This window comes from Podarcis tiliguerta (assembly GCF_965153285.1).
Source record: "Podarcis tiliguerta genome assembly, chromosome: 5".
Lineage (NCBI taxonomy): Eukaryota > Metazoa > Chordata > Lepidosauria > Squamata > Lacertidae > Podarcis > Podarcis tiliguerta.
The window spans coordinates 93,487,686-93,515,239 of NC_139538.1; the positions used below are offsets into that span (position 1 = coordinate 93,487,686).

The window sequence follows — 27,554 nt, forward strand, 5'->3', positions numbered from 1 at the left end:
TCTGGAGATGGTTTTTGTCGAGTCAAATGAGGCCTGGCTTGTTTCATTTGCTCCGTTCTAAGTGCACACACCCAACCCTGGAACTTTCAGGCATGAGAGCAGCGCTCTTGCACAATTCCCACAGATTTCACTGGGTTTCCCGCAGGAGAGTATTGGGCAGATTCTGCCACTTCTTTCTCGGCTGCCCTCAGCGTCAGTTGCAGCTCAAACCTACATAACACCAAGCACAGATTATGGGATGTGTTTCTGTGTATGTGTAGCTCCCCAGTAGTGAAGTTAACCAATGAAGGAAGAAGAAGAAGAGTTTGGATTTGATATCCCACTTTATCACTACCCGAAGGAGTCTCAAAGCGGCTAACGTTCTCCTTTCCCTTCCTCCCCCACAACAAACACTCTGTGAGGTGAGTGGGGCTGAGAGACTTCAAAGAAGTGTGACTAGCCCAAGGTCACCCAGCAGCTGCATGTGGAGGAGCGGGGACATGAACCCAGTTCCCCAGATTACAAATCTACCACTCTTAACCACTACACCACACTGGCGTAGGAAGCCAATGGAAACCAAAGGCTCACTTGTTAGCTTACAATTATTTATTTGTGACATTTATTGCATTTCTTGCCCAACTTTTATCCAAGGAGCTCAAGGGGGCATCCATGGTTCTGCCCCCTCTTCAAGTATTCTCCATAACCAAGAGGGGACTGGTCCAAGGTCACCCAATGAGCTCCATGGTCTCCCAGGTCCTAGTCTAACCATCACACTACACTTGCACCCCACCCCACTTTGCAGTTATGGTGTGGGGCAGCGGCACGTGTTGTGCCTGAAAAAGGCCCCAGATTAAGTTCCTGCAGCCTCCAGACCTCAGATAGCAAGGCTCAGTGAGCTGCTGCTAGACCATAGTTGGCTAGATTGACCAACGGAAGGAAAGCCGGACTATGGCATGGGCTTTACTGAGACACCGGCAGTCTTTGGCTCTTCATCAACTGTCAGGGACTACCCACAGTTTTCCATGAAGCTGCAGAGGAAGGGAAGGGAAGCACTGACTCTGCTAAGTGATCAGCTGATTTCATGCTCTTTTTAAGCATTTAGCAGAGCCATTCCATCAGGCTCTCAGCTGGTCATTAAAAGGAAAGTAACATTAAGAATTGGTGCCTGCTTCTTCTTTTTCTCTCCAACTATCCCATCCCTTTTCCCTTTTATGTTACGTCCTGAGAACTGCCTTGTTTTTGTTTTGACCCACTCTGGGAGCCTTTTCAGCTGAATAAGCAGGGTTTTGAATAAATCTAATTGCATGTGTTCTGTGGAAAGCAGGGACCTATAGCTTCCTGAATTTGCCCAGGGAGGGAGGGGACAGGATGTCCTGTATTAAAAGAAGCCCTTGGAAATAAGGGCCACATCCCAAAACAGGAAAAGCTGTTTTGATGACCTACAGACCTACCTGGGGTGAAGCTGAGCAACCCCATTCAGCTAGACTGATAGGCACAGATGCTGGGCTTCATGAATAGCTCTTTGGCATCCTAAAACTATGCGTGTATTAGAAACAGAGGAAGCTGACTAGCCTTGACTCTTCACTGAGCTAAAGTCTTTCCATCTTATTTGATGGTATCATTTATATTGTACCCTTCAGCATCAAGAAGGATCACAAGGGGTTTAAAATACAACACAAGTCCCAGCAATGAAACAAGAAGAATTTACAAGCAGGGTAGCAGTTAATTTAAAAAATGCACCGGTAGTACAATAATACACAGGTCCACTCAGGAGTAAGTCCCATTCCAGACAGTAAAGGTAAAGGGACCCCTGACCATTAGGTCCAGTCGTGGCCGACTCTGGGGTTGCGGCGCTCATCTCGCTTTATTGGCTGAGGGAGCTGGCATACAGCTTCCGGGTCATGTGGCCAGCATGACTAAGCCGCTTCTGGCGAACCAGAACAGCACACAGAAACGCCGTTTACCTTCCCGCCAGAGCAGTACCTATTTATCTACTTGCACTTTGACGTGCTTTTGAACTGCTAGGTTGGCAGGAGCAGGGACTGAGTAACGGGAGCTCACCCCGTCGCGGGGATTCGAACCGCCAACCTTCTGATTGGCAAGTCCTAGGCTCTGTGGTTTAACCCACAGTGCCACCCACGTCCCATTCCGTACAGTACTTCCAAGTAATTGGCAAATGATCGCTAAAAAAGAATCCCACGTGCAACGGGTCAAGCATATGGTGCTAGTCCTGGCTGGATTGCACTGGCTGCCACATAATTTCCAGGTGCAATTCAAAGTGCTGGTTTTGACCCACAAAGCATTAAATGGCTCAGGACTGCAAGATCTCAAGGACCACCTTTCGTGAGATGAAACGACCTGACCCTGCGATCATCAGCTGAAGCGCTTCTTTGTGCACCTCTTCCACATGAGGTCTGGAGGGTGGCAACATGAGTGGCTCTCCATTTGTGGGATGCCCTCCCCAGGGAGGCTTGCCTGATGCCGTTGGTACATATCTTTAGGTGCTAGGTGAAAACATTCATCTTCTCCCAGGCCTTTGTCTGATTAAACAACCCATGGCCTTTTAAACTGGGAGGGGTGGGTGGGTATTATTTTTGCTTGTTCCTGTGTTATGCATGTTTGTGTTTTTATATTGTGAACCACCCTGTGATTCTCAGATGACGGGTGGCATTGATCTTCAATAAATAATAATAACTGAGTGCTCCTGTCAGTAAGGACTGGTTGCCCCTGCTTGGGGGAGACAGGAGACCCACATACCATATTTTTTTGCTCTATAAGACTCACTTTTTCCCTCATAAAAAGTAAGGGAAAATGTGTGTGCGTCTTATGGAGCGAATGCAGGCTGCGCAGCTATCCCAGAAGCCAGAACAGCAAGAGGGATTGCTGCTTTCACTGCGCAGCGATCCCTCTTGCTGTTCTGGCTTCTGAGATTCAGAATATTTTTTTTTCTTGTTTTCCTCCTCCAAAAACTAGGTGCGTCTTGTGGTCTGGTGCGTCTCATAGAGCGAAAAATACGGTATTTGTTTCAATGTTCCCTACCCCATGGATGCACAACACCAGCTCATAGGTGGAAGACTAGATGCTCAGCTCTCTATGTTTTACTTGACTGATCCAATCTGATCCAATCACATTCTGTTAAAACAACAGCAGCATTAAAATTCCACAATCTATATTAAGGGAATATATTTATTAGGTCATTCGGAACATAGTAGGTCTTGTAAAAGACGTTCCCCTAAAGTGTTGGGTTCTTTTTTTTAAAATTTTCCTTATGGGTCTGCATGGTTACCTTTACTTATTTGTGGATTTAAACTTTCACATGCTCAGGAATACTTGGAGTTTCTCCCATCACTTCATTTTCTCTTTGAGGTTTTTTCTAATATACAGTGTGATTGTATTATATTAACAAATGTTCGATATAAAAAGATGTTTTACTTTTGTTCGTGAAGTAACTTGTCCAGTTATGCTTCCAAGGACATTTCAAATCCATAAAACAGATTTGCCTATGTTTTTTCCCCCCTGAGAAAAAAATGCATTTACTCAGAGGCCACCTCATGAATTTGACATTTAAGTCTGCAGACTGCTACAAAAAATAAAGACATCATTATTCAAGTGAATGATGCTACACTTAATCGTTTTAAAAAATCAGATTTCCATCTTGTAGAAAAAATTAACATATTCCTCCAGCGATGATTTAAGGACTATGAATATCTCCCCCCCCCTTCCATATTAAAACATCTATTAATTTTTAAATGCTCTTTCTTCCAGGCATACAGTTTTATAGAGCAGGTTCTTGTTATACTCTTGAGAGATTTATTTCAACATGTATTTTTGTCAATTATCAGTTGTCTCTGGACCACACACACAACACACACACAATCACTGCTTACTCCATTAAACAGATTTTTTACCCCTGAGTCCCATTTGGGAATTGGTAGACGTATTAATTAGCTTAGTACCGTAAGATGCATGTCAGTCAATTATTGTATATCTGCCAAGAAGACTGTCTGCAGATAGATGGCAAATATGAGATCATTCACTTTTACAGTTTTATAAGCATGCAAGATCACCCCCCCACACACACACACACATAGGCACTTGATCAACAATTTATGGAAAGAGAGATTAGAGAAGAGAAGCTAGCATAATTTTTTCCACCAGGCACATACTGTCAAATGGAACTATATATCATTATCCATACTCTCTCCAACTCTCTCCTTTCTGTACATTATGTGTGGCAAGAGCGATTAAGACTGTTTTGGTTGGAAGGGTCCTTTCTTTCCACAGCTGTTGTGTTTAATCACTTAATTTTAGATTAAGGTTGCAACAATCACATGCACATTTACATGGGGCTGTGCTATACTGACCACACTGGGGCTTACTTCAGAGTAAACATGCCTAGGCTAGCGCTGTATTTGTTTGTTTATTTGAAAGGGTGTTCACCCAACTATCAAAGTGTCCTGCCCCTGCAAGGCAGTTTACAAGGCTCCAAAACACGTAAGAATGCAATAATCACAAACTGCAGCTTAATGATGTAACTATGTTAATGTACAGTGGATGCTTGGGTGATCCATGCAGGTTTGTGCAAACCAAGTTAGGTCCCTGGATTCCTTTAACGGAATACCCTTCACATAGGGATGGTGAGACCATGATGGCATAGCAAGGTCAAGCACAAAATGCCCTAAAATTAGGGAGAGCTGGGCAAGTGTTCCGGTGCACGTGCTGAAAAAGGAAGTCTGGGACACATGCAAGGGCTTATATAGGTCCCTCAATTCATTTAGACTGCACCCCATTGGCCAGATTAAACCCAGCAACGAGGGACCTACCAATCGGGTGTTGTGGCAATCCAATAGACCCACCCACAACCAGGAGGTCAGTCTCCAAGTTCTCACTGCCCTCTTTTAGGGAGGTCACGATTTAGCGCTATCCAGAATCTAGATGAATTTCTGGCTTTTTTTTTTTTACTTCTTTGCCACATTCTCTGATGATGTGAAGTTAATGCTTCATTAACATCACACTAAAATGTAATGTTGTAGTAATATTATTACCTTTCAACTGACCTGTGGTAGCCTGGTCAATTTGTTTAAGCTTCTTTCATTTGTTTCCAGCTGTGTTGCGGCTAATTTCTCTTCCCTGATCAATTTTTTAAAAGAAAAAAAAAGCTCAAGTTTTATGTACAACATAAAACTAAATTTATTGCCTCTGAAGTTTTGTGATATTACCACCTGTAACCTCTTTGGTTTTCTGGTTTTCCTTGTGCAAAATGTATTGTACAGCTCTCAACATTTGGCCATGTTTTGCACTGCGCGGTAGGTGTTTCCAGTGCTTTCCTATTAGAGGAAAGCCAGAATACATTTCCCTAAAAAGGATAAATTGGCATCTTCCTCTGAGCTTTTTTGAACTCTCTTATAGTTTGCAGTGATGATGGAGCAAGGCAGGAGCGTGGAATCCACACAAAAGGGTTTCAGTCCTACAATGGAGAGCAAGTGAAGTGTTATCAGCTCATATTCATGTTTCATGCATTATCAGATAATGTAGATTATAGAGCTATTGTGCTCATCTGATGTAAATCTGCAAAGTGCCATCAGTATGAGTGCAGCAATATAGATAAGGCTCCAGCTTCTGGCTTGTGTATTTGCTCAAATTATGGTTTAAATTTTACTCTAGGTTCATTTAGGGGCAGGCTAACCTGCTTTCTCTCCATTATGGTACTTGTACATGGCATTTATTGGGGCACTCTCTAATCATTTCAGCAAACAGGTAATTTAAACAGTTCCAAGATGAGATGATGCTTTCAAAGGAAAAGCAGCTTCATGGCATTATATTTACAGCTCTAGTCATAATTATAGCTAGCAGAAAAGGTTTCCCTTTTAAAATTATTGTAACACTCTCCATTCATTACAGTTGCTTCTGTTTAACCTTCCAAATTGAGATTTATTTATTCCCTCCCTCCCTCTCCCACAATTACAGTAAAGCTCAACATTCAGAGCCTGTCCATTTAAATGCCAAACCCCAGTTGCTATGGTTAGAAAGCGAAAGTTTATTAAGCAGAAAAAAAATGTGAAAACACCGAAATCGTTTTCCCTCGACAAGCAGTATTTTGGCAGAGACTGAAGTATGACTTGAAATGTATTTAGGGAGACAAGAACAATGTGCATCTAGGAAGGCTAAAATAACATGGGAGTTTGCAGTTGATACCCACAAACTAATGGTTTGTGCTGGAACAGTTGCTGCGCCATCAATGATAGGCAACCAGAGCTCGCTGGTTTTCACTTTTGCCAAGGCTGGATGTGACTGTAGCAGGATCAAGGCTGCTGGAACTGAAGCGCCGTTGTTTGGTGCTGGTGGCTGGAGTCACTTTGAATGTCGCTTGTGCAGACCACCCAGAAGGTCAAAAGGAGACAAACAGTTTGCAGGGAGTGGAGTGGACAGAGCACAGTGTGAGTGAGCAACCAAGTAGGGCCAAAACAGCAGGGCCAACATAGCCCTAAACTCCTGTGACCTTTTAGAGAAGACCTCCCCACGCCTCCCTTTTGTGAGATCCCACAGGACAATCCCAGCCCCACAGGATCTAACCAGACCACTGTGGGAAGACAAGAGCCCACCTCCTCACTGCACTCTGAGCCACCACACCGCTGGGCAAAGTTGCCCCATATACAGGGGACTTATGGACCGGTTATCCCCTCCACAAACAATAGCCTTGTTTTCCTACAGTGTGTGTGGTTAATTGGGTCCTAGCGCTGGAACAACGATATAATTTGTTTCCTGCTGGTGGTGGGTCGAATCAAGCTATGAATAATATAGACACGAATTTATTCAAGATTGCAAAACGCAATATCTGTACAAGCAAAATATGCACTAGAATCACATTTAGGACTAAAGTGACGCTCAAGATCAGATAGACACTCCTTTCAGTACAATGCAGTGGAACAAAAAGTGAGTGTCAAGTAAGATAATATTTCTTTTCAATGAATGGGGTCTCTGCACCAGAATTCTTTGGCTGCTGCCATTGTTTCCTTAATGTATATTACACTGCACCTCTGCGGTGCTCAGAAATGCTTGTTGATTGCAACTACAAGTTGTATACAGGATGCCACAGCTGAATGGCTTTCATGAATGAGAAAGTGAAGGCAGTCAACATACTCATTAGGTTCAAAGAAACAAGCTCCAGAACTGTGGGAAAACTTTTGTTCAGGCTGATGAAGAGGAAAAGGGAGGAGGAGGAGGAGGCGCTGCCATGAAAGCAAATTCATGTGTCAGGACCCACACTTCCAGTGGGTTAGATACTTTATTATTATCATTTGACCACACATGATGCCATAGTTGTGTGAGTCCTTGCTTCACTGCCCTCCCAGAGTAGAAGATGGCAGACAATAAGAGCTTCATGGTGGAAGCCCTTGGTGCTGAAGATAACAGCTCTTTGCTGTTCTCTGAAACTCTTCCACCCCAGACAGTACTGCTCCTTGCAAGTGCAATTATTTCCCTCCCAGTTGCTTTATTTCTTTTATGCACCATAGTAACCAAGAGAGGAGAAAGAAGCACTCTCCTCATACTTCAATATTTCTCTCTCACACCAGAGATGTCGCTTATTTGTTTTGCTGTAGAATTTAGTAGTCTGGATTCTCATCATCCTTTCCACTAGAGTTGGAAACACTCTCAGTATTTGCAATTTAGGTGTTAATTATTTATCCTGCCAGCTAGGATATATAGAGAGTTATTGACTCCTAGAAAATGAATATTCATGCTGCATCTTCAGGGTTACTCCATGACATGATGCGATGGCTTCTGTGTGATGCATAACAACATAAGAATACATAGTTAAATGATGGTGAAAGGTCTCCACAAAATGTGATGATGGTCACCAAGCTAGACAGCTTTAAGAGGGGGCTAGACAAATTCATGGAGGATACAGCTATCAGTGGCTACCAGCCAATGACTACTAGTCCCCATGATGATATTCTACACCAGAATCAGAGGCAGTACCTGAATGCCAGTTGACGGGGAACAAAAATGTTCTACTTGGGGGGCTTCTGGCAAGCATCTGGTTGACCAGGGTGAGAAGCAGGATAGTCAGCTAAATGGGACATGTGTCTGAACTTGCAGGGCTTGTCTTGCAATTGCACAGTTTCCATCCAATTCCATTAATTCCTGCTGACCCATACATCCTGTTAAGCAGTCTTGGTTAGGATGGCTGAGAAAGTTGTTACTTCAGAGATCTGCTTCCAGTCAGAGTAGTCTTCACAATACCGAATGATCTGATATCGTACAAGACATTTCCATGGGCAAAGAAATTGCTCCTGAGAAATGTTGCTTAAGTTTTAATTTTCTTTGCCTCTATAGAAATCCAGATATCTTAGGGATGAATTAGGCTGCCTAATTCGAGCCCATTTCAGTCTCAGTGGCACTCAATCCTAAGTCAGTTTGGTCTCATTTTGTGTGGAATTTTTGAAAGAACACACAACCAGCCCACAACTAAACTGTCTACATTTTGCACACAGATTTTACATAAAATGCATATTTCTAATATAAAATAAGCACTTTTAAAATACCGCTCAATTAATTCACCCATAAAGCACACATTTTGTACTTTTACTTAAAATACATGTGTGTGTGTGTGTGTGTGCGCGCACACACATTTATTGCACCCCATAATTGCATTAGGGTGTGTAATCTGACTGAGAGTTGCCTTCTGATTGTCCGCTGGGAAGAGTGGGCTGAATGAGTTTCTTTCGCCATCCCTTGCAAATTTGCTTTGGTTTTTCCTTTAGGTCAAATTTGGTGGTAGCTCTATGTATTGTAGGTTTTGTATAAATATAAATATATTACCCACTCATGTAGACAGGCCATGAGTTTCCTTTAGCAGCCAAAGAAATTCAGCACTGTTGCTTCAGAGCAGGGAAAATAATTGAAAACATCGTCCCACTCTTGTTCTTGTACAAGATATGCAAAGTTTCATTCACACACCTTAGGGATACTGCAGGGAAGCCTGACTGAACTCTTTGATCTGCAGAGAAAACAAACACCACCCACCATCTGGCAAAACCCATTTAATGAAAAGACAACGATACAGTACATGGGCAGGTTTAATTGCGGAAATGAATTGGAGAGAGATAGGATAAAGTGATTTTTGATTTAGGGCAGTAAGAGGGAGAAATGTGGCTCTAGAAAGTTATGAAGTACATAACTGAGGCTATCTGTACCAAAGCTGCATTATATAACTTCCAGGATCGTGCCACAAAGGCAGGTTGACTGACCTTGATATTTTTAAAATCACATTTCAAATGTAATTTGTGCAGCTAAAGGAAGCACCTGCTTTCTGTTGATAACTCCCCACAAATATCTTGTCAAAGAGATTTTTAAAACATTTAGTTGTGGAAGGAAATAGTGGATTTGCGTTGTGGCTGACATGTTCTATTTTAGCTTTGAAAATATAATTGCCAGGTGGCTATAAAAATTGCTGGCTCTTTCAGTGGCACGGTCTTGGCTGGGAATTCCTTTAGGTCTGTTTAATTCTTTGATGGGGACTGTAATGTGCTTAAAGATAGAGGTTTCCCCAAAGTTTTTTCACCTTGGCGAAATTCAGAGACTCTTATCAGGCGTGTCAGCAACTTCAACCCTAGAAAAGCTCAACAAGTTTGGGGTAAAATCATGAAAAAAAGCTCAGCAACTTCAATCCTAGAAAACGTTAACAACTTTGGTCAGCCCTCACAGCCCTTCATTTCATCAATTCTTGCCCTGTTTGAAAAACTTTGGACACCACTGCAAGTCTAAGTGGACTATGAAGACAGTAAGTATGTTTCAGTCTAGCACATCCTTCGTGTGTCACCATCGCAGAAGAAACACAGCAGCAACACTTCTTGAGACTGGTACCTGGCGATGCTTTGCTGTGGGCAGATACGTCACTGCGGAAAGATATATGTGACAGTTAGAACACATATGCTGCTGGATCAGTTTCAAGTACAGTGGTACCTTGGGTTAAGAACTTAATTCGTTCTTAGCCTGAAACTGTTCTTAACCTGAAGCACCACTTTAGCTAATGGGGCCTCCTGCTGCCGCTGCACCACCACCGCGCAATTTCTGTTCTTATCCTGAAGCAACTTTCTTAACCCGAGGTAGTATTTCTGGGTTACCGGAGTCTGTAACCTGAAGCGTATGTAAACCGAGGTACCACTATAGTGTCACACCCCATAGACAAATTCAACTTTTACCATAGCCCTGAAAGGGCCTGGTCTACCACTGGTCTACCACTTGCATTTTCAACCCTTGCCCTTCTTAGCTGATAAGAACAAGCCAAGGTAGAGGCATTGCATGGGTGAGGCTGGGGGCGGGGGCATAGCCCTGGGCACAGTTTTTTTGAGGGGTGCATTCCTCACCTGCCCCTGATGCCAGCAAGAAATGCTCCTCAGCTGAGCCAAGGTGTGTCCTGGGAGCATTCAGTTCTCCTGCTCCTCAAGAGAACCTCCTTGGACTCAAAGGAATTAGACACCTTCCACCCAGTGGTGAACACTGGGGCATAAAGTGCACAGTAATGATGTATGTAATGAAAAGCTGTAGGTTACTTGGCTATTTAACGGTTACCTTAGAGGCCATGCCTTCTGTGTGTTTATGTAATGGAATTAACTACCAGGTCTGTAGAAACCAATTTATTGCTGGGGAAAGCAGTACAGTGGTGCCCCGCAAGACGAATGCCTCGCAAGACGGAAAACCCGCAAGACGAAAGGGTTTTCCGTCTGCAGAGGCGCTTCGCAAGACGAAAATTGACGAATTTTTTTTTTGGGTTTTTTCCGCTCCAAAACCCCTTTTTCTGAATCGCTAAGCTGCTAAAAGCATTTTAGCAGCAAAACCGCTAATCCCCCAAGCCTTAAAAAGCCGTTTTTAGCCCTTAAAATGTCAATAGCGCTAATAGCGCTACTCCGTCAATGGGCTTGCTTCGCAAGACGAAAAAACCGCAAGACGAAAAGACTCGTGGAACGGATTCTTTTCGTCTTGCGAGGCACCACTGTATTGCCCATAAAGATTGTGTAAAAGGGAACGGTTTGGAATTTATGCCTTTTAGCTGCTTTTATAATATAGATGAAACAAAGACATTTTCAGTATGACATTCTCTGCAAGGTGGCTTGCAGGACATACCAGGCTGCCTAAGTCTTTCCAGAAAGACCCTGCCCCTCCCTGTCACACAGTGCTGTTTGCATCAGGCTACCAGACCATATTTCTCCCCCAATCCCACATAATTCAGATATAACCTTTCTTGGGAAAACCCAATAAATTAAAAACAAACTGTTGCCATTGGCCTATTTGTGATATCTCTAGGGACCCTTTTACAAATTAGCTTGGAAGCTGCCTAAGATGCTGGATCCATCCAGCTTTACCTGATTGGTCACTGGGTCACCACAAGTGTGAACTGATTTTTCTTCTTCTTTGTACTGTCTTCAAGCTTATGAAGGGAAAAATCACAAAATATCCACACCATTACCCTTTAGAATGGATACAGACTGGATCCTATTGTTCTGAATGGCTGGTCGCTTCATCCTCTCTGATTTTGTTCCACATGCAAGTGTGGAGGCTCAGTGAATTATGCCTGGGTAAATCACGTCGGCCAGGTCATTTGTGTGTTTGTGTGTGTGTGTGTGTGTGCAGAGAGAGAGAGAGCTTTTTTCTAAAATGGGTGGCGCTGTGGGTTAAACCACAGAGCATAGGACTTGCCGATCAGAAGGTCGGCAGTTCGAATCCCCACGACGGGGTGAGCTCCAGTTGCTCGGTCCCAGCTCCTGCCAACCTAGCAGTTCGAAAGCACATCAAAGTGCAAGTAGATAAATAGGTACCGCTCCAGCGGGAAGGTAAATGGCGTTTCCGTGCGCTGCTCTGGTTCGCCAGAAGCAGCTTAGTCCTGCTGGCCACATGACCCGGAAGCTGTTCGCCGGCTCCCTCGGCCAATAAAGCAAGATGAGCGCCACAACCCTAGAGTAAGCCACGACTGGACCTAATGGTCAGGGGTCCCTTTACCTTTATGTTTAGTGGTACTCTCATTTTCCTACTCTTATTGAAATTCAGCCCCTCAAGAGGCCAAACGTAGATTCACAAAATGTTTAGGGGTATGCATCCCCCTGCATCCTCCAGAAAATAATAATAATAATAATAATAATAATAATAATAATAATAATACCTCTAAGGTGGTTTGATTTAGACAAAACACAGAAAAGTAAAGCAGATGGTCACATAACTCCTAAAGGAGATACCAGATGCTCTTCTACCCTGAAGGTCTTCTTTGGAGACTAAGCCATCCCTGAAACATGCAGTGTTTAGAAGTTTCCCAACTTGATGGAAGGATTGAAAGCACTGGCTTCAGCATTTACTTTGTAGAGCTGTTGGGGGTTTCCTTTCCCATAGGTATTTTTAGTTAAAATCATGAATGGTTCTGCATGGTTTCCTTTACGTTTTGCAAAAAGGAAATGAAAATGTGTTGTTGTACCTTAATGACAAATGGTATTGATTATTTTCCAAAGCTGCTACTCAATAACTATACCTTTTTATAAGTCCACCGAAACACACTTTTGCAAACATGGCACCACCGCTGAAACCTGGAAGTATTTTACTGTTTGCAAAGCCCTCTGCAACCATTGTTTATTAGCAAGCTTGCAACTGCTTTTTTGAAAAAGGTTATGTGATTGCACTTAAAATACAAACCATGTGTCAACTGCCGCAAATAAGTCCTTTATTATCTCCACCCCCCACTGGAGTGGCTTGTTGCAAGTTTAGCTTTCTGCTTGACTAGATGCCACTGCTTAGACATAGTAGTCTAGGTACCCATGGGGAACACAAAATGCTTGTATAATTTCTTAATTCACTAGCGGTTTCGTGTTTTCATTTCTTGAATGGATTTGCCAAGGGTTGTATTACACACCACAAAAACATGACCCCATTGCCAAAAGTGTTCCTGCTGCTTGCCCCCCATGGCTGCCATGATATCTAGTTGGTATTCCTGATCTTATAATGTGCACCAAAGAATGCGGACCTTGAATTATTATGCAGGGGGACCAGAGGTAATTTAAGCAGACATTGGCCACATCTGTACCCTACATTTAAAGCACTACAATACCACTTTAAATAGTCACAGCTTGCCCCAAAGAAGTCTGGGAGCTGTGGTTTGTTATTGGTGCTGAGAGTTTCCCCACCCAGAGCTACAATTCCTTGTTGTTGTTGTTGAGTCGTTTAGTTGTGTCCAACTCTTCGTGACCCCCTGGACCAGAGCACACCAGGCACTCCTGTCTTCCACTGCCTCCCGCAGTTTGGTCAAACTCATGCTGGTAGCTTCGAGAACACTGTCCAACCATCTCGTCCTCTGTTGTCCCCTTCTCCTTGTGCCCTCCATCTTTCCCAACATCAGGGTCTTTTCCAGGGAATCTTCTCTTCTCATGAGGTGGCCAAAGTACTGGAGCCTCAGCTTCAGGATCTGTCCTTCCAGTGAGCACTCAGAGCTGATTTCCTTCAGAATGGATAGGTTTGATCTTCTTGCAGTCCGTGGGACTCTCAAGAGTCTCCTCCAACCCCATACATATGGATTGTGGCTAATGTCTTGCACACACCACTTCCCAAACCGAGAGAGGGAACACACTGGATGCATAGTAAACAGGAATGGGTAAACAGCCAGGCCCTGTGTAGACGCAATGGATAGGTTTGATGATCTTGCAGTCTATGGGACTCTCAAGCACGTGGTTTAAAAATCAAACCCTTTTCACAGGGAACTCTGAGAATTGTGTCTCCGTGCGGGGAATATAGCTCTCCTAACAACTCTCAGCACCCTTAACAAACTACAGCTCCCAGAATTGTTCGGGGGGAGCCATTGTGGAGGGTAAGGTAGAATTTGATATGGAGCTGCCATTTTGAGAAGCAGCCTTGAGTTCTTTGTAATCCACAGTTGCTGATTCAATCACGTGGGAATGGTGCTACATGAGAGTTGTAAAGCAAATGCTTCATAATATGTAAGAAAACAGGAAAGTAATGAATGCTCTGCTTACATGGAAAATACTTGTAAAGTCAGCCCGTGTATGTTAACGCAATATAAACTGCATTTAATTTGTGCTCTTCAAGGCGTGTAGGGAAAAGCAGAACAGACAAATTGAAGTGACCAACTTTATTAGAAGGAGTGAAGAAGAATGTGCTAATTCAATATGTGGTTTGGGGTGTAAAAGGAATTCACAGCTTTTATTAGAAAAATTATTTATTTCTCTGGAAGGGTTTGCAGGAAAGGGTAGGGGGCGGGAGGAGTACCTTTGGTACCTCAAAAGCAACTTACTAAAGTGACACTCCATTAATAAAATGTGCATGTGTTGAGATCACAGAACTCCTATTTGCTTTTGGAGATGATATCCAGGATGCAACCAACCTTCTTCCTGTAATCCTAGTTGAGTCCAGCACAGTAATAAACACAGTGGGGTGCTTTAATATTATAACAATTAAGTAGGTGACATAATCTTTTTTTATTTCATTTTTCTTCTGGGCGGGGGGGCTGCATTCATCACTTTGCATCTCTACAGTTCTGCCAGTTTAAAAGTCTGTATATGACCGTGTGATGGAACTGGAAGGAAAGGAATTCTAATATCATTAAATCAAATTGCAGCAATGGGTATGAAAACTGAAAGAAAAGGCATGCTTAAATAGTATGGTATATATTACCTCATCTAAAAAAAGTCATTTGGCTGACCTTTAGCAATCAGCTAGGCCATTTATATGATTTTTGTAAGTTCTGTATATATCCATAAGTGTCAGACATAATAAATACTTCTAAACAGATGTCTGAATCGTGTCAGAAAGGCAGGACTGTGGAGATTTAAAGCATTTATGGGCTCTTGCTCTTGTCTGAGCAGAGCCTTATGAAAGAAGCGACTCAAAGGAAACCCAAAGTAATATATTTTTCAGTGGTGAAATCTTGACTGTATTGAATACTACTGAGAATTTTGCCAGTTCCTCCAATAAAGCAAGAATTTCCATATAGCATAAGCATCACCGTTGAAATCTTTGGAACTTGTTTTAAATAGAGGTGATGCAATAGTTAAATGGTAGGCGGAATACAAGCAAAGGAGGAAATTAGAGGGCTTCCATTGATGTTTTTCACATTGTGGCAAGTCCGAATTCAGGTCATAGGACATAGAAACAAAATGCTTCATCCCTGAAAGTTAAATGCCAGAGGCAAGAGATGAAATTAATGTTTCAGTGTTACAGTGAATCTACATAGTACAGTACTTGTTACAAAGGCCTGGAAGCAGACCCAAGGGAGCTTACACTCTTCAAGGGTAGGAAGCAAAACAACATTGACAATGAAATAAACTAATAACTTATTATTATTATTATTATTTTATTTATACCCTGCCCATCTGGCTGGGTTTCTCCAGCCACTCTGTGCGGCTTACAGCACCTAAAATATTGTAAAACATTAGTCATTAAAAATTTCCCAATACAGGGAATTTCCCTTCACTGCAAAAACCCAGTGAACTTTGGGTTGTATTCAGCCAAGTTGTCCTGAAATTTCAATTGAAATTAATAGCCCACCATTAATTTCATGGTGTCTACACTGAATACAACTAAAACTGGACACAACCCCTTTTCACCGCATTGATTTCAATGGCAGTTCAGCATATGTGTCAAAACTATCCTCAATTTTTGAAATGAGAAAAACAACCAAGGGGTAAAATGTGGGAAAGCAGAAGTAAGTAGGATCAAAGAAAACAAATGCAGCTACATGTCATATAGCAATGGTATTCTCCCCCCCCCCATTTGATAGCATGTATGAATAGCTTTGGTTTAATATGGAGCTCAAAGAGGTTTGTGAAAGGAGGGTGTCGTCGTGGGGAGTTCCTAAATCGCTCAGCAGCTTCTAAACAATTCCCAAGTGGCAAATTAATTTTGCTTTCTCCCCAAAGAGACCTCAGATGAGACAGTGAATGATTTGCCGGTGGTTTTAAACTCATTATGAGGACAGCCAGACAATATTGCAGGGGCCTTAAATTAATGGCAGCTTGCAATCGAAAGGAAACACAGGTGGAACTTCATAAGCCAATTTGCATATGCTCAAAGGCTAAGAAAAAAATGAGTCTGGGGGGGGGGGAGAGGAAAACTCAGTGGTAAAATGCAGATCAAAGTAGGCCACACAGAGCAGGCTGGGCCACTGGCCCGACTCGCGAGAAAGCAGCTTTCTGTGTTCAGTGTATGCATGAATAAACAGAATATTCAAAGGTGAGCAAGAGTAGACAGATGGTTTTCTTTTCCTTATCCAGTGCTTTGTCATGTTTTGGTTAGAATTATCTTTTATTTCCAACCTCCATCTCAGCCTTCCGTACTATTTCTGCTCCTCCCACAGACTTCAGTGCCAACAGTTGCAACAGGAGAGATATGAAATGTTGGGTGGGGAAAATATGAAAGTGCCCTGTTGCTAAACAGACCGTGGTGTTCCAGCTGTTGATGCTTTCAAATCATTTTGAAAGACTAGATTTTGAAACCAATGCTGGGAACAGTGCAGAGCCTTTTCCAGCACTGTGCGACATCTAAATAATTAGTCTGAGCTACCATAAGTGTCCATGGAAGTGATTTTGAAGGAATTAAATGTGTGAAGTTAATGCATTTGAAATCAAAGAGTGTGTCTCCATCAGAGATGAACACTGATTTCATAGTCAATTCCTGTTTCCTCAGAAAGCATTGGGAATGGAGGTTCTCTCAGGCAGAGTTCTCTACAGGAGGGATGGGTCAGTATTTTGTGGCTTCCTTGGGTTGTCTATATATTTCAGTTATCTCAAGCTCCCAGCAATCGCATCCAGCACAGTACCAATGGGTTATAAGACCTCAGTGCTACCTCCAAAAGTAGAGGTGGGCCGTATTTTATTCTTCAGAACTACTCTGCTCTCCAGAAGTGATTTGGGGGTGAGAAGTGTGTTTCCCCACACAAGTGGTCCTCTCGAGAGATTCCTGGCTGCATTATGAGGTTGGTGCCCCCTAGCTAGAATGACCAGAGGGCACTAAACCTGCTACCCACTTAAAATACAATAGTAGTTCTCGAAAATGGCTTATTTATTAAACTTACCTGAAGCTGGTTTAACCACTGCAGAAAAGCAAACAAACCCTCAAACCAAAAATAAGTGAAGTTTGATCCGAAATAGAAACAGCAGTTCAAATAACAGACACATAGTCAGCCTTGACAGACTTGTTGAGGGGGTTGAGGGCTGGATCTGAAATTGTCAACCTTTATTGTTTCCTGAAATATCTTTACCAGATGCTTTGTAGAACCAGGTGCCTTTGTTGTGGATAGTGCACTCTACATAATTTGAAGATTTCACCTTCAGATGAGTTTGCAATGTCTTTTATTTTGCAGGGAATTCATTTTCCCTGCAAAAAAAATTAAGATATTTCCAACCCCACATTGCTATATAATCAATTGGATTGTGATGCTATTCTCCTTAGTGATCAGTGAAGGAGGTGACTCTGGACTGACTCCCAATCTTGTTGAGCCAGCCAGGTGCATGCGCTTGCATGTGAGGTGCATGTGTGAGGTGTTGTCACATGCTATCACAGTGTGTCCTTGACATGCTGAAATCTGATTTCAGCACCAGGGCTGGTGAGCTGGAAGAGCCTGGTTTTTCCCCATGGCCACCATGTCAGGAGTTCAGCCTACACTCAAGTAGGACCCTGGCAGGGACACATGCCCGACTGGCATGTTCCCTCCCTCCTGGTTGATTGTTCAGGAGCTTCACACGGGAGCCAGTGTGGTGTAGTGGTTAAGAGCGGTAGTCTCCTAATCTGGGGAACCGGGTTCGCGTCTCCGTTCCTCCACATGCAGCTGCTGGGTGACCTTGGGCCAGTCACACTTCTTTGAAGTCTCTCAGCCCCACTCACCTCACACAGTGTTTGTTGTGGGGGAGGAAGGGAAAGGAGAATGTGAGCCGCTTTGAGACTCCTTAAAGGGAGTGAAAGGCGGGATAGCAAATCCAAACTCCTCCTCTTCTTCTTCTTCTTCATAAGCTTTCTTCAGCCCGAACATCACAGTGACCGATGCCAACCGACACCGGCACACTTAGGGATCCGCAGAGTTTGCGCAGTTGCGTAACAGACCTCAGCAACTCAGCATTTTGGCTAATCTACTTTATTTGCATATAAACACACACGGAGCACTAGCATCAGACAGCAAAGAGAGAAAGAACAAAGGACATTAGTTCCACTTCATGGAACACAGTAACACAAACATCCTGTCTCCGTCACTTCCCACTCTGTGGAGTCAAAACATATACCGTCATGTGAAAGACAACAGTCCTATGACTGCAATCATAGATCAGGAATTCTAACACACCATACAGGTTCTACTGAAAACAGCTCAGCTGGACACAAGACTCCCTGGTGCATTTTGTTAACAGAATCATGTTTCCAAGATCAATTTTAAGGTAATACCTTCATTACGTCAACCAAAATTTCACAAGGCGGTATGCAAGGTTTCAAGAGCTCATCAGGCTGGAGGCAAGAAACATGTTTAGGCGCCTGTTGAAGCCATGGCTTCTGCATCTGGTCACAACTTGAAGACAGAAGAGGGATGAGATAGAAGGTGTTTAATGGAGGCCATTTAGGTGCTATGTAGGCAACTCCAGAGGGGGTGCATCATCATCATCATTATAATCAATAAAAACCTATATTTATATGGGTACCTACTGAGAAGATCCATAAAAAACAACTGTAGGAAAAGGAATTATTGTGAAAATAAGAATTTTTTTTGGGGGGGTGGGGTATGTGCCAAAATGTGTCCTCATTCAGGGCAGCACATTACCAAAATCTGCCTCTGATGTGGGCATCAGCTTGTAGTATGGCTTGCTAGAAACATGAAAAATAACAATAGCTGAGTCACCTCTTTTTTTAAAAAAATGCAAAACGTTACCCAATTTGGCTGCTCTTGACTTTTCCCCCAGCACACCACCTAAAATTAATTTCCACCTTTGTTAACATAAGGACTTCCTAGTTTCTCTTGATTCCTGTTTCCTATCTGTCAAGGGGCTTACGCGTGTCACTTAAAGATGGAAACAGACCTGGGTAAAAAGACTATTCTTGCATTTTTGGAGATGGGTTTAGGGTTGCATCTACCGGTAAGTGCAATGCTGGGACTTAGCATTACACGTTTTGTCAAATTCATCTTTGCAGGCATTTGCAATGGGAGAATTGAATCCTTTCTTCCCCTGTTGCAGTCTGCAGGAAAATCCCGCCACTGAAGGCATCCCTCCAATGGAAGATTTCCTGCAAACATGACTCTTAGTTCTACTTAGAAATACTTCTAAAGAGAGCTGCTCTTGCCTTCGGGGGGGGGGGGGGGGATGGCAGTTCACACTGCACTATTTCTCCCCCCCCCCTCCAAGTCTTCCTGCTCCTTCCCCCTTTTATTGTGATAATTTGGCATATACCAATTTGGGAAATATATGCTTGACAAGGGGGGACGCGGGTGGCGCTGTGGGTAAAACCTCAGCACCTAGGACTTGCCGATCACATGGTCGGTGGTTCGAATCCCCGCGGCGGGGTGCGCTCCCGTCGTTCGGTCCCAGCGCCTGCCAACCTAGCAGTTCGAAAGCACCCCCGGGTGCAAGTAGATAAATAGGGACCGCTTACCAGCGGGAAGGTAAACGGCGTTCCGTGTGCTGCGCTGGCTCGTCAGATGCAGCTTGTCACGCTGGCCACGTGACCCGGAAGTGTCTGCGGACAGCGCTGGCTCCCGGCCTCTAGAGTGAGATGAGCGCACAACCCTAGAGTCTGTCAAGACTGGCCTGTACGGACAGGGGTACCTTTACCTTTACCTTTTATGCTTGACAAGGTAATTTTTTTAAAAAAAAAAATCAGCCCAAGTAAGAGTTGTGGATGGTTAGTTGTTTTATTGTGCATCAGTATGGTGGTGCAGGGCTACAAAAAATAATTGCCAACATAAACCTCCCCCCGCCGCAAAATCCAGGTGGTGTGTTTCTGCAGAAAGGCAGCAATAGCAGCAAAAAGGTTTTATATTGGGGAAGCCAACCTATAATTATTTCTGCATTCATACACCTGGAGGAACAAACATGATTAGGAGGTGCAAAATCTCTTGCCAAAATCCCGAATATTCCCTTTTCTTGCTGGGAGCCCCAGGACTGCAGAATGGAGTGGAATTGAGAGAATGGTTTTATCAATTCTAATACATGTGTGCAACTCTGTGTTTCAAACAGTGCTTTTCTCTTTTTTAAAAAAAAAAAATTAGGAGTCTTCTCAATGAGGCCAAACTTAGAGTCACAAAATGTTTAAGGGTATGTGTACCCCTGCGTCCCCCCCCCCCTGAAAAAAGCACTGGTTTCAACCATCACCAGTTCTAATGGTCCACTCTTGATGCATGAAGAAAACTCAGGTGGCTTCTGAATCAGGAAACTGTCTTTAACATGAATATTTTTTCAATCACAGCAAACCGCCTGTGCCAGAAAACATCTGTTTTTGAATAAGAAGCATTTGTGTTGCTCAGGGGAGAATATGTGTATATACTCTTGATGTATGTAAAAGGGAAGGGGGGAACTTATAGGCTTCCCTAAAACTCTGCAGAGTAATTGTAACTTGTCAGGGAAAGACGTTATAATTATGTCTACTAGAACCTACATCTCCAGGCACACAATGGAATCCATCTTTTCATAGGTAGTTTTATTCTTCAACAATACCATGTATTAGTACGTGGGGTTTTATTGCCCCTTATTTCTTTAAATAAAAAAAACAAAGCAAAAGGAGAAAGCTGTTTTATATTAGTTCAAGGGGGGAAAAACAAAATCTCACATCCATACCCTTTGCATTCCCAAAGTGGATACTATTTAGGTGTAAGCTGGGCTGGCAGCGTGTCTCATAAATACAAATTTCACAATTTGGTGTTGGCAGAGTGGGGGGCGATATGGAAAATAAACCTGAGCAGCCTCCGAGCTCACAGTGAAGCTCCTCACAAAGGGACAGCCCCTTGCAGGATTGAACTTGCCTGCTCTTGCTTGGGAGGAGGGAAGAAGAATACATAGGATCTCCTCCTTTCCCCACCTCCAACCTCATGCTAAAAATAGGGTGTTAGAAACCCTTAGTCCTGACTCCAGATTGCTTCAGATACAGGGCAGGTGGTCCCTGATTGCCCAGGATGGGTCACCCAAACTGGGGGGCATAGATTGAGGCCCTGGGCTGGATCAGGGGGGCAGTGTACAGTCTCAATATTTGTGATCAACGTTCATGTGTGAATATGTTCCCAAGTAACTCCAGAGTAAGCAAAAAGCCAATGCAATTCCCAAGCAAAATGCAATTCCCAAGCAAAAAGCCAATGCAATTCCCAAGCAAAATGCAATTCCCAAGCAAAAAGCCAATGCAATTCTGGGCTGCATCAATAGGAGTATAGCATCTAGATCAAGGGAAGTAATAGTGCCACTGTATTCTGCTCTGGTCAGACCTCACCTGGAGTACTGTGTCCAGTTCTGGGCACCACAGTTCAAGAAGGACACTGACAAACTGGAACGTGTCCAGAGGAGGGCAATCAAAATGGTCAAAGGCCTGGAAACGATGCCTTATGAGGAACAGCTAAGGGAGCTGGGCATGTTTAGCCTGGAGAAGAGGAGGTTAAGGGGTGATATGATAGCCATGTTCAAATATATAAAAGGATGTCACATAGAGGAGGGAGAAAGGTTGTTTTCTGCTGCTCCAGAGAAGTGGACATGGAGCAATGGATCCAAACTACAAGAAAGAAGATTCCACCTAAACATTAGGAAGAACTTCCTGACAGTAAGAGCTGTTCGACAGTGGAATTTGCTTCCAAGGAGTGTGGTGGAGTCTCCTTCTTTGGAGGTCTTTAAGCAGAGGCTTGACAACCATATGTCAGGAGTGCTCTGATGGTGTTTCCTGCTTGGCAGGGGGTTGGACCCGATGGCCCTTGTGGTCTCCTCCAACTCTATGATTCTATGAGTATTACTTCATAGTCTCATGAAGACTTGTGCCTGAAAGGCATTGCTTAACACAGGATGTGTAGTTATTATGACTTGATTTAGTAAGAGCCCCATGATGTTAACCTTCCACTGACAAGACAAAGCCCAGTAGACATGAATGGGACTAATGATGATCATAGGAAAACCGTAGACACTGATGTTGTATCTTACGCACCTACCTTATTGCACAGCTTCATGAACTTTCTCTCATGGTCAGTGATTGTAATTTTGTTAATCTATTTCATAATGAATTTCTATTTATGAAAGACCTCCTGGAAAGATCAATTGGTAGGGGGATCTCCTGTTTTAATTAGCCTCTTGCCATTGCCCACTAGCTGTATAGTAACATTTGTTAAATTTATTTTGCCACGTAATTGTGTCCAAAATTAATTGTTCCTATTAGAGCAAGAGCGGCAGCAAGGACGTTTGATACAATGGTGTGTCAAATTTGACAAATGTTTTTGTGATAGGCGGCAGGAAGGCATTATGACTCATAGGCCACATGAACACTTTCCTCTGACTTGAGGTCTCTTCTTGCAGCTGATAAAATTGCTTTGTCCATATTAAAATGCAAACCTCCAGCCCGTGGAGTTGCAAATGTGCTCTGAAATCACCAAACCCAAATTTATGATGTTTTAACATCTTGTGGCTATTAAGTTAATTGGACTGACATTTCCAGCACCTTTGATCACCATGGTTCTTGCCTTACATCATTCACAAGATAATGTTGTCTTGCTTGAATGTGCAAAACTACTATATGTTACCATGTAATAATAAATCATCGTGGATTGTTGCCTATTATCACCTCTGGCAATTAACCAACAATAGGTGTGAATATCAAAGGTTGCAAGGCTGTTTGAAGCATGCTCTTTGCACATGGTGCAATGGTTATCCCAGTCACTAATATATGAACTTAGCTAGTGTGCAGGAAGTTATCAACATTCCTTATATATTAATGGGGAGGGTCATAAAATACATGTGGATCTCTGTTTCAGACATTGTAAATATTAGGATTGTAACATTTACTTGATTAATCTGCTAAAACTAATTCACTAAACAACTTTGATGAGCTATAATTAATTAGGGAGTCAACTTTGATTATTATTATTTTTTTAAAAAAATATTTTTAATGTATTTTGCATCATCTTAAAAGAAACATGTCTCCTCCTATCCCAGGAAGGAGCATCTCCCAAATATTAAGGTCTAAAGAATTGTTTTTGACGCCAGGCCCAAGTTACGGAATACAGAGAAATCCCTCTGTAAGACTTTTTCATACCAACAGTCCTATTCATTTGTTTATAATTCCCTTTCTTAGATGGGCCAGTCCTTCTTGTGTTTATATTCTTTTGCCATATTTTATGTTGTTCACCACAATGGCATTTTATGTGAGTGGGTGGTATATAAATACTTCTATAAATGAATCAAAACAAAATACGCAAATTTAATTATTTAATTGACCAGTCCACATGTGACTGACTATGATTTCATGACTTTATTAGAATGTGGTCTAGTGACTACGAAAGGAGAGATCCTTTTTTTTAATACATAAAATATGCATTTTTTTATTTGCACTATCTCTGCACCAAATAGCATTAGTTCATAACCCAATTAGTAGTTGAATTCTGATCCACAGGCAAGTTGAGTATCAGATGGAGTCAGTCGATTGCAGAAATCAGTCCCAGGGAACTCCTCCTCCATCGGTACTTTGTTCACATTTAGGACCTTTTGGTCTTTTGCTCCTACAAAGCAAATTCTGAGTCTAACAACTTTGACTTTGTTTGGTTGAATTTGGGATTAAATTTGCTAAATCCCCTCCTGTTGAAAATTCCGTTAATTCCCATATTGGGGATGGGGACACATTTGCCCCACCCTCGTTCCCTGCAAGAAGAGGAGAAATGGACAGCCCCTCAGGGGTAATTGGGCAAGCACATGGGGCAATTTGCCCATGGGGGGGGGAGTAGTGATCAGGCTATTTAAGCCTGCTTCACCCAACACTCTCTCCTCTTCTCATTGAGACACCTACCCTTCCACCCCTTTTTCAGCGTGAGCTCTGCTAGTTGCCTTCTTTGAGGGGACTGAGTAGGATTTTTTGGGGGGAGGACGGGGGTAACACTAATTGGTGCATGTCACATTAAGGTAAAGGTAAAGGTACCCCTGCCCGTACGGGCCAGTCTTGACAGACTCTAGGGTTGTGCGCCCATCTCACTCAAGAGGCCGGGAGCCAGCGCTGTCCAGAGACACTTCCGAGTCACGTGGCCAGCATGACATCGCTGCTCTGGCGAGCCAGAGCCGCACACGGAAACGCCGTTTACCTTCCCGCTAGTAAGCGGTCCCTATTTATCTACTTGCACCCGGGAGTGCTTTCGAACTGCTAGGTTGGCAGGCACTGGGACCGAACGACGGGAGCACACCCCGCCACGGGGATTCGAACCGCTGACCTGATGATCGGCAAGTCCTAGGCGCTGAGGCTTTTTACCCACATGTCACATTATTTTTGCCTATTTCACACTGTTGGGTTTTGTCAGCATGATTGGAGTGTTTTTTGGTTAGCATTTGGCTACTTGGCATTTGGTCTGGGTGGGTGAGTGGATTTTGGAAAACATCCGACTAATATTGGAGCCATAGTGGTGTTTGGGAGCTGAAATGCTCCCGTCAACCCACCTCACCACCCGAACCTCATTGGTTTTGGTGAATTTGGTTGAATTATTCTGATTGGCAGATTCTATAGTTGTTATACTGTATTTTAATAACTGTAACTTGTTACCCATCTTCCTTGTCTCACGTCTTCTTGGGTGTGTTGACAAGTGTCCTTTTCTGCCTTATCAGAACTTTGAATAAAATTGCATCCTGGGAAATGCATTTATTTTCAACGAGACAAAACCAAGGCTGAAGACAGCCCTTGCATCACTAGATTTCAATAATTAATAAAAAGCTGGCGCTGGTTCTGCTGTTATGCATGAGCTTTCTACATCTCTCCATAGGCTCACCGTACACAGGAAATCCAAAAAACAAAGTGGATTGGAGTGATCTTGAAAGCTAAAAAATAATAATAATTGGATATTGCAGTTTTGTATATACGCCAATAAGTTATTTAACAAAGTAGCAACTTCTCTGTTAAAGCAATTACTGTCCACAATTCCTCATCCAAATGTATCATGAAAACTGGGGAGGGGGAAGAGAATAAGTTAAGGTACAAGGCTAATAAGCAAAGCGCTCAGTTGGATTGATTTTAGGATAGTGGATCTTATTGCTTGCATATGCTATCCACTTAATAATTTGCCTAGAAGGAACACTCGCTGCAAAAGCATAGCATTTATTTTTCCAGAGGTCACCATATGTAAGCCAGACAGCAGCACAAGTGATATATTATACATGACAACCCTGAATGTTGCTACACAACGAGATTCCAATTCTCAATGTCCTCCGAGAATTGTTCAATATCCTTGATGGTATCTTATGTCTGGAATACCGAGAATATGGCATTTTTTAAGTCCTTACTAATCAGTCAAGGATAACATGACATTCATGCAGTTTTGGGATTGCTCTGTTTCTGCTGGATTACATTGGTCATTCAGATGGAAGAAGCATGAGATCCTTTGGCCGTTTGGAGGATCCTTTTTCTCTGAAATGATCTCAGCAACACATACATAAGATCTCAGCAACTTAGATTTTTCATGCTAAGAAATTTGACAAATCCATTAAAAAGAAGCCAACAGTATATCAAACTATTCAAATACTTTGATTCAGTAAGTTACTGAGATGTCCTGCCTGCTAGCTCAGAGGCTCCATCCATCCGTTTCTCTTGTCGGGCTCCTCTCCCCACAACTCCCATACAGAGTGAAAGGGAGTGTGTGTGTTTCTTAAATCCAAAGAATTGTGCAGCTATATCTATGCACTCAAGGGAACATTGGACGTGTTTTCTCCCCACATGCCAGAATGATGACACAAGATATATATGCGGTTAAAAGGAACCACAGCTTCATGAAAGCTTCCATGGGTATGAAATAAGCAAAGCAATGCAAAACCTGCTGAGCTGCAACCAAAAAGTGTGTGCTTCTTTCATGCTTAAAGTTAGAGTCATGGGGGTGCTGTCCTGCTGTTTTGTGTGTGAAGACCCCCAAACCCCCTCCAAAATGTATCACACAGGACATAGAATATTTGTTTAAGATTTTTTGGCATTAATTTGGCCGCAACTTTATTGATTACACCATGTGAGTGGTTGCTTAGGCATTGGTTCAGACTACCTCCTGCCAACCTAGCAGTTCGAAAGCACGTCAAAGTGCAAGTGGATAAATAGGTACCACTCCGGCGGAAAAGGTAAACGGCGTTTCCATGCGCTGCTCTGGTTCACCAGAAGCGGCTTAGTCATGCTGGCCACATGACCTGGAAGCTGTACGCCGGCTCCCTTGGCCAATAAAGTGAGATGAGCACCGCAACCCCAGAGTCGTCCACGACTGGACCTAATGGTCCCTTTACCTTTACCTGAACCTAAACCTGCACGGTGGCAGGAACAGGACTGACAACTGGACTTCCAGAGGTCAGTAAGGGAAAACATACTGGTGGAGCACAGAGGCAGATTTCCACCTCTTAGTTCACCCCAGATGCTCCCAGGAACTCTGGCAACCCCTGAAAGGGGATTGGACAGAGGAAATCAAGCCCCTGGATTCCTTTAACAGAATTCCCTAGCAGCAGCAACCAAAAATGAGGAGCAGGCACAGCCAATCCAAAATCCCCTCCACCAAAGAATGAACCATTGTCTAACCACCAACCTTACAAAGTTGCTCTCTCCCTCCTATCATGCCAAATGGCAAACCACACCCAAAACTGATTATGCACACACACAAAACATCCCTAAGGGATTCCTATACCCATGGAAATACTGAAAGTAACTGTTTTGACCATGCTCCTTGTATTCTGCTCTTAGTTGACCTGTTCTTCCACCCCATCAAACCAACATAACATAGTAAGAAGGACCAGGTTCCTTTATCACATGGCTGTGGTTTGTTGTAGCTTCCTGTATGACACTGTTATTGTTGTTTTAGATTGGACTAATCATCCTTTAATTATACATTACATTATTTTAGGAACACTCTGTTCTTCAGAGTTCATTCCAACTCAGGTCTAGTAATAACTTGCCTTGGTGATACAAAAGATCTTTAAGAATATTGGTGTTGAGTTTAACAGCTTGCAGGACTTGTGCCATTCTCTATTACTGTCATGAGGCATTGACGTTAAATGTTGTTATATTAATTTACTTTGAAAGGCTTAGAGATTAGAAAACATACCCTTGAAATCCCCAGTCGCTTCCTAGAGTTTGAAAATAAATATAATAATAGTCTCAGGATAGCAAAAGCTATTGCAGGAAAATGTTTTCCTCCCACCCAATTTCATAGCCCCATTCAGAGGCCACAAAAGTCTGTCTGTCTGTCTGTCTGTCTGTCTGTCTCTCTCTCTCTGTGTGTGTGTGTGTGTGTGTGTGTGAGAGAGAGAGAGAGAGAGAGAGAGAGAGAGAGAGTTTCAGTTATTTTAGGAAATGGAGTGAATTTTGTGCACAGGGTGTCAATAGCTAGCCTCCCGAATGCATTTTGTTGTGTCCAGAGTGGT

General features: G+C 43.0%; 1 protein-coding gene across 1 annotated transcript in view; it reads left to right on the forward strand.

The window, feature by feature from the left end:
* The window catches only part of SEMA3A (semaphorin 3A), a 192,111-nt gene that overhangs the window by 97,190 nt on the left and 67,367 nt on the right, over nt 1-27,554 (forward strand). The gene's annotated exons all lie outside the window — the stretch shown is intronic.